The following is an 11,189-nucleotide window of genomic DNA, read 5'->3' on the forward strand; positions in this document are numbered from 1 at the left end:
GTCCTGGGCTATTGTTTGCATCCAAGGAACAGTATGTGCTGTGGTAAACAACACCTTCCCCCCTGTACTCCAAGACAGATTTTTCAGCCCTTTTAAGTTTTCCCTAAGCAAAGGAATCCATAGAGAAGTAGGGACCTGTGGCTTCAAGTAACATTAAATAACAACATTTTCATTCATTCTTTCTATCATATTTATTGAGCACTTATTGTGTGCAGAGCACTTTACTAAGTACTTGGGAGAGTACAATACAACAATAGATACATTCCCTGCCCACAATGAACTTGCAGTCTAGAGGGGGAGAGACAGACTTTCCAAGATCTTAGTACAGTGCTCTGCACACAGTAAGCACTCAATAAATACGATTGGATGAATGAATGAATGAATACAAATAAATAAATGACAGATAAGTACATAAGTGCTGTGGGGCTGGGAGAGGGGATGAACTAAGGGAGAAGTCAGGGTGATGGCAGAAGCGAATGGGGAAGGGGAAAGGGGGGTTTAGTCAGGGAAGGCATCTTGGAGGAGATGTGTTCTCAATAAGGCTTTGAGGTGGGGGAGAGTAATTGTCGTTGGGATTTGAGGAGGGAGGGAGTTCCAGGACAGAAGCAGGATGTGGGCTGGGTGTCAGGGGCTGGATAGACAAGGCTGAGGCACAGTGAGAAGGTTAGAATTAGAGGAGCAAAGTGTATGGGCTGGGTTGTAGTAGGAGAGTAGGGAGGTGATGTTGGAGGGGGCAAGGTGATTAAGTGCTTTAAATTCACTGGTGAGGAGTTTTTGTTTGATGCAGAAGTTCCTAATTAGTTTATAATCCCTGAAAGGTGTAACCTTGGCCACTAACTTGGACTAGGACCATTCTGCTAGTCCATCTCCTTCCTTCCTTCCTTCCTTCCTTCCTTCCTTCCTTCCTTCCTTCCTTCCCTCTCCCTCTCCCTCTCCCTCTCCCTCTCCCTCTCTCCCTCTCTCTCCCTCCCTCTCTCCCTCCCTCTCCCTCTCCCTCTCCCTCTCCCTCTCCCTCTCCCTCTCCCTCTCCCTCCCTCTCCCTCTCTCTCCCTCCCTCTCTCTCTCTCTCCCTCTCTCTCTTTCTCTCTCTTTTTTTTTCATATTTGTTAAGCACTTACTATGTGACAGGCACTGTATTAAATGCCAGGGTAGATTCAAACCTAACAGGTTAGACACTCTCCGTCCCTCATGGGGCTCACAGTATTAATCCCTATTTTACAGTTGAGGTAACTGATGCACAGAGGAAGTGAAATGACTTGCCCAAGATCACACATCAGACAAGGGGCAGATTCAGGATTAGAACCCAAGTCCTTCTGACTCCCCATCAATCAATTATATTTACTGAGCACTTACTATGGGGAGGGCACTGTACTAAGTACTTGGGAGAGTAGAACACAGTGATGTACCGTCCCATGCCCTATCCACTAGGACACACTGCTTCTCTTCATTGAGTGCTTACTGTGTACAGAGCACTGTACTAAGCACTTGGGGGAGTGCAATGCAGCAGAGTTGGTAAAAATACATTCCCTGCCTACTTGAATTTACAGTCTGGAGGGGACTCCTGGAGACCTCTGTTTAATGTTTCATCTCCCCACCCATCTGCCACTTCAACAGTGTCTGGCACATAGTAAGCACTTAAAAAATACTATAGTTGTTATTATTATTATTGTATGTCAACTAAGCACTACCCCACAGCTCTTCTAAGCAACTCTATTGCTTTTCCCAGCTTTATTTATTTGTGTCTGTCTTCCCCACTAGACTGTAAACTCCTTGAAAGCAGACATCTTACCTACCAACTCTATTGTGCTCTCCCAAGCACTTAGTGTAGTTCTCTGTTCAGAGTAGGTGCTCAATAAATGCTACTGATTGAATAAGTTATTTGACAGCCCGCTGTGTATTGTGATTCCATATTTTGCCCATTTTAGTGCTACTTATTTTATACCCTTTCAGCTAAAAAAGTTCCTTCTTCAAGATCTCTGAAAAAAATCAACCTCCCTGTTTACATGTAATGAGTTCCAAATTCCTAATGTGGTGTATGGAAAATGAAGTGTCCTGGGATACCCAGAACACTGGCTCAGCTCCATACATCATATTATATATTAGGAGAGCCAAATTTCCTTCTGAATGCCTATAAAGTGCTTCTTCCACAAGCAGTTAAATGGAAGCATTTTTTCCCAGTTGGTGAGCACATGGAAGCCTTGAGAGTAATATCCTATCTGTAATATAGTTTTAAGGTCACTGCTACTTTTAATAGTAATTTTATAATTGCCGTTCTGTTCCTGTTTTACATGGACGTTAAAGCGTGGGGGAAGTTCATTCAAGAAATCTTTCAATGAAAAAAAAAAGCTGAAAAGAAGGAAGATTTGATTTCTACTGTTTAACATATCCCTGCTTAATTTTTAATATTCAGTGCCAGGACTAACAGCCACAGTGAGTTGCTGAACTGAATGTGGGTTAAATTAGAAAAAGAAAAGGATCTTCTGTGACCCTAAGCAAAGAGTTTTTGGTTTCACTTGTTGAAAAATGTAGAAAATGACTGTTTGTTAATCAGTAAATGAATTAGAAGTGGTGGGGGGGCTAACTCCCTGGGGAAAAGTCAGGGCCACAGGATGATGTTGGCTGGCCCTTCAGAGAAGGGGCTCACTGGCCCTATTTGGAATTTCAGTTCCAGTGTTGGCCCAAGAGCAAGAAATCTTGAAAAAAGGAGGAGAGAGATAGGCTTACAGTATTGGAAAGTATTATAGGAAAGTCAAAAGATTCCAGTTAAATCTCTGCATTGAAATAGCATACCAGGTAATTGTTATCAGCTGCTATAATTTGGCATTGCTGATATGCCCTTCATCAAGATATTAGTCCAGGCTACATGGGGCCAGGCTACATGGGGCCAGCCTTCGATCAGTTTGAAAATATGTTGCCAAATCCCCAAGTTTCTCAATGACTCAAGGAAAACTGCTTTAATAGCCAGTTAATAAATGAAGAATTTGCTACTCAAACTTGCTGGTGTTTAATGATTTTTTAATGATTTTTGTTAAGTGCTTACTATGTGTAAGACAGTTCTAAGCACTGGGCTAGATACAAGTGAATTAGGTTGGACACAGTCCCTGTCCCATCTGGGGCCTCACAGGTTCAACAGGAGGGCAAACAGGAAAACTGAGGCACAGAGAAGTTAAGTGACTTGCCTAAGGTCACACAGCAGACAAGTGGCAGATCTGAGATTAGAACCCAGGTCACCTGCCTACCAGGCTCACACTCTTTCCTGTAGTTCACAATGGTTTGAGAGAACACAATAAAGTTAGTAGACAGATCTCTGCTTTTAAGGAGTTTATGATCCTTTGAGGGTGACAGACACTAAAATAATTAAATTTAGTAGGTAAGGACCAGAAAGTATTAGATAGAGCTGATGCAGATAGGGCTTTTTTTCCTCCCCCGTAAGACTGAATCTTCATGTGAGCCTTCTGATTGGCCAGAGTCCACTTGATTGACATCCGTTGGCAGGGATGTTGTCTATTTGATATATTGTACACCCCCAAGGGCTTTGTACAGTGCACTGCAAACAGTAAGCGCTCTATAAATACAGTTGACTGAGTGACAAGCACAGCTGGTAATTCTGCTTTCTGTTTAACATATCCCCGCTTAATTTTTAATATTCAGTGCCAGGACTAACAGCCATAGTGAGTTGCTGAACTGAATGTGGGTTAAATTAGAAAAAGAAAAGGATCTTCTGTGACCCTAAGCAAAGAGTTTTTGGTTTCAGTTGTTGAAAAATGTAGAAAACGACTGTCAACATTAGGAGGGCATTCAAAATTAGATTTTATTTTTCGTGAGGATTCGGAACAAGTTATAAACCTGTCCTGTTCAGACCCAGATGCTCTCAGAGCCTCCCAAAAGAAGTTTAATAAAATATTCCTCACTGCACTTCTGGTCTGCCAGGATTCTGAGGCCCTTCTAGAGTAATAGAACAATGAGGGACTGGGCTAGGGACTAGAAAAGGCCAAAAGAAAACCCTTCATTCAGACAGACCTGGTGGCATCAAGGTTTCTGGAATGACTCCAAGCAGGAGGCGTCAAAATTCTAGTCTGTCTGCACAAAGCTGTCCCTTGTCAACATTAGGAGGGCATTCAAAATTAGATTTTATTTTTCATGAGGATTCGGAACAAGTTATAAACCTGTCCTGTTCAGACCCAGATGCTCTCAGAGCCTCCCAAAAGAAGTTTAATAAAATATTGATTAACTCTACTGAAATTAATGGACTGGCTATTAGAACACTGGGTCATGGAAGAAACAGGATCAGATTTTAGCTAAATGTAAAATTTATTTATTCTCTATAACTCATGTCTGCTACCCAATTCACTTTAAATGGGTCCAAAATTCCTGATACTGACATTTTGGAGATTTTTCTCCTGGTGCCCCATCCAATTTTCTCTGGTCATCATGCCCCATTTAGCCTTCATACCCAAAATATCTTCTCTTGATGACCAAATTGATTTTCTCAACACTACCCTCTACTAAACTCAACTTACTTGCTCCCCTTTCTGTTTGTCAATCTCCTACCACTAACCCACAGCCCTAGATCATGTCCATGTCCAAATCTGTTTCCTTTGCTCTTGTACATGAGCTGCAGAACACTACTGGTGGAAATCTAGATATCAGGCCAACCTCATCCACCTCAACTTCATCTTTGAATGTTTTAACTCTGCTCTCTAATCTGCCTGCCACAGTTACTTCTCCATCCTTATTAACACCCATGCCCACTGCCCTCACCAGTTTTTCCAGGTGTTTAATTTTCTTCTCAAATCCAGTGTTCCCCCACCTCCTTCACCTCTTGTCCCTAATGATCTGGCCACCTACTTTATTGAGAAAATTGAAACTATCAGGCCTGATCTCCCTAAAATCTCCCCTGCTCCTCTCCAGTCCCTCCTTCCTCCTGCCCCTTCAACTCTTCCTTCTTTACCAGCAGAATCTCAAGAATCTGCCTTCTCTCAATATCCACCCCCTCCACCAGCATATCCAACCCCATCCCTTTGCTTACTATCAAAACACTTTCCCCTCTCTCCTTTTCCCTTCCTGACTGCCATCTTCAACTGTTCACAATCCAGTGGCTTCTTCCCCACTGCTTTCAAACATGCCCAGGTCTCCCCTAACCTAAAAAACCCTCCCTTGACCCCATGATTCCCTCCAAATATCTCCCCACATTCCTCCACCATTCCTCTCCAAACTCCTTGATTGAGTTGTCTACATCCACTGTCTCAAGTTCCTCTCATCCAATTCTCTCCTTGACTCACTTCAATCTAGCTTCTGTCCCCTTTACTCCACAGAAACAAGATAATCAAGTCCCACTTGGGACTCACAGTCCAAGTAGGAAGGAGAACAGGTATTGAGCCCTAATTAGGCAGAAGAGAGAGCTAAGGCACAGAAAATTGAATTGATTTGCCCAAGGTCACACAATAGGTAAGTGGTAGAACCAGGATTTGAGCCCAGGTCCTCTGCCTCTGAAACCCATGCTCTTTCCACTAGGCTCACTGCTTCTCTAAGGATTTCTGATGGATTTAGAGGAAGGGAGGTAGGCATTGGAGGGATTTGAGATATGTGATGAATCAGATCCTTTAAAGAAGATAATACATGCTGTGCTTCCTTCCTTTGCCCTTTGGAATCTGAGAAAACATTTACACTATTCCTAATTCCACCTCATCCCTTCCGCTCCAGGTCAGGGGCGTAAATTTATCATTTCTAATCAAATGTCTTCTATTTCTAAAATGCTCCTGAGTCTGACAAGATAATCTGTTTACAAAAAGGGAAGAAATCTATGTTGTTGTCAGACTAGATCAAACACTTCCTGAGAGTAAATACTTCAGACTCCTATTTACCTGGGAAAGATAGGGCAACTGAGGGATACCTAGCTCATTAGAGAGTTCAGTTTTGTTTTCTTTTTTAATGGTATTTGTTAAGTGCTTACTACGTTTCAAGCACTATACCAAGTGCTGGAATGGCTATAGGATTGGGCACAGTCCATGTCCCATGTGGGGTTCACAGTCTTAATCCCCAATTTACAGATGAGGAAACTGAGGCACACAGAAGTTAAGTGACTTACCCAAGGTCGCACAGTTGTGAAGCTGGGTTTAGAACCGAAGTCCTCTGACTCCTAGGCCACTGCTCTTTCCATTAGGCTCTGCTGTTTCACACTACCTGCCTGCTCTGGTACCTAGCTTTCTCTGGAACTTCAGCCTCATCAGTTGTTTTTAATGAGGACTGAATGCTATTTTCTCTCATCCCTTATCTTGAACAAGAGAGATGAGTGAAGATTGATGTGAGATTTTCCAGGCTAGTCCTGAGGACCACTTCTGCTCAAAACTAGGAAATTGGCTTGCTGTCTGCCAGGATTGCAAAACTGTGATGGCCATCTAAAGCATCCCTGGTGGGCTCCAGTGAAGCCTGTGAATTATTTATTTAGGTAGTGTGAAAGCCAGCCAACAAAATTCCTTCAAGGATTCTCCAAGCGGAAGGGTGGAGTGACAATACATTGAGTGATAAAGGAGAAACCTCTTTCTGGCAGAGGGCAGGCCGCCCTTGTTTTGGTGCCATTAGAAGCGGCAGGCAAGAGGTCAGCTACCTGAGTCTAAGCCCCGCAAACTGGGGTGGCTGGAGAGAGGTGGGACACCACCCTCCCCTTCAGGGATCCTCGTTGGAGCAGGGTTGGAATTGGTGGGAAACAGAAGTAGAATTAAGAAAAGAGGAGGAAGCTTACCAGCTTTGTAACTCTGAATGGCTTGAATCAATCAGTGATATTTACTGAGTGCTTACTGTGTGGAGAGCTTTAAAGAATTCAATCACATTGCCCTCTCCTATCTTACCTTATCTCCATGATTTCCTACTATAACCCAGCCCTCACACTTCACTTCTCCACCTATCTCACCGCCAGCCTCTTGCCCTTACCCTTCCTCTGTCCTGGGACATCTTCTCTGTTCATACCTGACAAACAATCATTCTCTCCACCTTCAAAGCCTTATCACTTATCACTTATGGCTCATTATGGCCAGGAATGTTTCAGCTAACTCTGTTGTACTGTATTCTCAAAGTGTTTAGTACACTGCTCATCAAATTGAGTGCTTGGAAGAATGCAAAACAATAGAATTGTCCCTGTCCTCAAGAAATTTGCATTCTACTGGGGGAAACAGACATCACAATAAATAACAGGAGAAACACCAGAGCATAGGAACATGCACATAAATACTGGGAAGTTGGAGGTGAGGTGAATATCCAAATCTTAAAAGGGGTTCAGACCCAGATGCATGGGTGATACAGAAGAGAGAGTGATTTAGGTGGGGAAAAAAGAGGTTAGCCAGGGAAGGCTTCTTGGAGAAGATGTGAATTCAGTAGAATTTTGAACCTGGGTGGAGTGGCTGTCTGTCAGATATGAAGGAGAGGGAGTTTCACACCAGAGTGAGGACATGGATAAAATGAAAAATCTATTTCATTTATGGAAATATGTGTGCATGTATTTATGTTTGTATACTAACATACCTTTTTTAACATAACTGAACGGGAGCAAAACTGGGTATTTCTTTAAAGCAATAGTCCTCACAGTCCACAAATGATGTTCTAAGAAAAAAGATCATTAGTACCGTAGATAATTTACCATGCTTAATATTTTATACTTCTCTTTTGATTCCTTAAAATGAGTCCAAATGAAATGATATTACCAATTTTCCTGTCTTGGACTTGCTTTTTTCTTCACTTCTTTGGAATACTTGGGTAGGGTTGCTTTTCGTGCTTGAGAAGACAGTAAACAGGCAGTTTTCCCTCAGGAATAGGATTCTGGTATCTCTGTGAAAGGTATGAGAGAGCTGAGGAGGGAGAACTTAGTAGATAATAAATGAAAATATTCAGCATCAGGAGAGCAAATTCCTAGGCCAGGAAAAGCTAAACAGAGGGAACCACCCTGCCCTCACTACTCCAAGAACCCCCTGCTCTGGTCTTCAGCTCCAGCAGTATTAAGCAGTCTTCACCTTGTACCAGTATGGAGGGAAGGACAGGAGCAGTGGCAGCCATACATGACCTGTTTCTCAAACCTAACCACCGGGGCACGGGGCTGCTTCCTCTGATAATTCATGCTCTACCCCCTCTTCAAAACTTCCCCACATCAATCTTGTCTGTCTCACCACCAACTTCTCACCTACATCCTGCCTCTGGACTGGAATGCTCTCCCTCCTCATATCGAACAGACAATTACACTCCCCACCTTCAAAGCCTTATTCAAAGCCTCTTCCCTGATGAAGCCCTCTTTTCCTTTTCTTCTTCTCCCTTCTACATCACCCTGACCCGCTCTCTTTATTCATCTCCTCTCCCAGCTCCACAGCACTTATGTACATATCTGTAATTTATTTATTTATATTAATTTCTGTCTCCCCCTCCAGACTGTAAGCACTCTGTAGGCAGGGAAAGTGTCAGTTTAGTGCTCCACACACAGTAAGCACTCAGTAAAAATGACTGAATGACTGACTGATCCTTGGACCTCCCTCCTGACCTACAAAGCACTTGGTATAGGTCTCTGTACACAGTAAGTGCTCAGTAAATACAGTTGAATGAATGAATGAATGAATCAGTACTCCAGGAAGAACAGCAGTTCATGCCTCCACTCAGTGCCAAACACTGGGAAGGGTTGTAGCTGTGGTTGTGTGTAGTCTAACGACAGAAGTTGTGACTGGTCTCTGAGCTCCAACTCTGCTCCTCTAGCTTCAGTACCTTACTACTCACTTTTTGTTTTATCTTTTTTGGATCTATCCTCTAATCTGAAAGCTCCTTGTGAGCAGGGAACACGTCTACCATCTCCGTTACATTGCAATTTCCTAAGCTCTTAGTACTGTAAGCTAATGAAAAAAAATGAGGAACTTCAAGGACATCATTGTACTAAACTTTGGTAAGTGATAGATTGGCTATCTCAGCAATATCAGAAATAGAAGCTGGTCTCTCTCCAGGTAGCAGGAACATGTCTGCCAATTCTGTTGCAACGTACTCTCTCCCAAGCATTTAGTATTGTGCTCTCCACGTAGTAAGTGCTAAATAAATGCCACTGATTGATTGATTAATAGTGTCAGAGTGTTTATTGGATATAATGCACTGTACTGAACTCTTGAAAAACTACAACAGATACACAAGACACATTCCCTACCCACAGGAGTTTACACTATAATGGAAGAAACAGTCAGAGAAATAGTTACAAACTGAGTAATAAGAATAAATAATAGACTGCACTGACTATATTTATATACTCTGGACAATAAGCTCCTTATGGGCAGGGAGCATGTCTACCAATTCTCTTGCATTCTATTCTCCCAAGTGCATCGTAGTGTTCGACCCATAGTAAATGCTCAATAAATACCTCTGATATACACAAGCATTGCTGAAAAGGTGTAAAATAAGTAAAATAAATGATAAGTGCTAAAGGTGGCTGCTAGCTGGGTGTGACTCAGGATATGAGAATTAATTAGGAAGGCTTATTGGAGGTAGGATTTTAAAGGAGTTTGAACTTGGGGAGAACTGTCATCCAACTGGGAAAGATTGGTGGACCAGTCCACCTGCAGCACAATGGGAAGATTGTTAATTCTTTATTCTTACCACATTGAACAAAAAGATGTTGAAAATGCATTTTCTGCCCCTCTGATTACGTGATGACATCTGCAGTTGTAGTCAGTTAGTAACCATTTTCTTTCACTTATATCACTACTCTGAAATGCAGGAGTTTGCTTTTCAAAAGGCTTCCTTGGGCCTTCAACTGTTTAAGTTTCAACAGCTGCTTTAAAGGCCAATCAGGGCCAACTGTTGCATTTCTACTCCATCTTTCTACTTTGTGGATCAGGTCTCCTAGCTCTATCATACCCTCCTACAGGTATGCACAATGTAAGCACTCAATAAATACCATTGATTGATTGGAAGCTCAGTTTTTAACCATTAAAGGTTTGACTCCTTCTTAAATTCCTTTAAGGAAGGTGAAACCATGGAGCGTTCCACCTTAGGCTGTCTGAAGAAGACCTGAATGTGATCCTGAGTAATACTAGTTCCTGGCAGGATGGAGTTATGCTTTGAATGAGAAAGGAGATGCCATGGGAGAGAAATACATTATTTTGAAGTGAGGATGACCAAAGAGCAGCTGTGTCTGAACCCTGTTGCATTTCCAAGAGCCTGTGTTAAACTGGTTAACGGCAGGATTTAAGGGTGCAGAAGTGGCTTTTATATGACCGAGAGCGGAAGTCTATGCTACGTGTGACCCTAGTAAGCAATAGGGAGGGGAGTATCCTGGTACACTGGATTAGGAGGCAGGAAGCATGACTATTATTCCTGATTCTAACATAATAATGATGGCATTTGTTAAGTGCTTACTATGTGCCAAGCACTGTATTAAGCAATGGGGTAGATAAAGGTAGTCAGGTTATCCCACATGGGGCTCACAGTCTTAATCCCTATTTTATAGATAAGGTAACTGAGGCACAGAGAAGTGAAGTGACTTGCCCAAAGTCACACAGCAGACAAGTGGCAGAGACGGAATTAGAACCCACGGCCTCTGACTCCCAAGCCCGGCCTCCAGCAACTGAGCCATGCTGCCGGGAATTTCTTCCCTTGGTGGTAGTATTTATTGAGCTCCTATGGGATGCAATGCACTGTACAGGGCGTAGTGTGGATAGAGCACAGGACTGGGAGTCAGAAACTCATAGGCTCTAATCCCAGCTCTGCCACTTGTCTGCAGTGTGACTGTGGGCCAGTCACTTCACTTCTCTGTGCCTCAGTTACTTCATCTGTAAAATGGGGATTGAGATTGTGATCCTCATATGGGACAGGAACTGTATCCAACTTGATTTGTTTGTATACCCCCCAGCACTTAGTACAGTGCTTGGCACAAAGTAAATGCTTAACTAATACCATCATTATTATTATTACTAAGCCACTGGGAAAGAATAACAGAAGCTCAGTTTCTCAGAAGCTCAGATAGAACAACTATCCAGAATGAACTATCCAGAATGAACAACTATCCAGAATGAATAGTAAGTCATCTGTTCAAGGTTGATGAATGGATCAAAATAACAAACAGGGACAGATTTTTGCAGGACAAACAACCCTCATCCCCTGTTCATTCTTGTGAAGATAATTAAACAGAGACTCTAAAGTCTTTGAGCAATTTTGGAAAAAAAAGCACAACA

This window comes from Tachyglossus aculeatus, chromosome 1 (assembly GCF_015852505.1).
Source record: "Tachyglossus aculeatus isolate mTacAcu1 chromosome 1, mTacAcu1.pri, whole genome shotgun sequence".
Taxonomy (NCBI): Eukaryota; Metazoa; Chordata; class Mammalia; order Monotremata; family Tachyglossidae; genus Tachyglossus; species Tachyglossus aculeatus.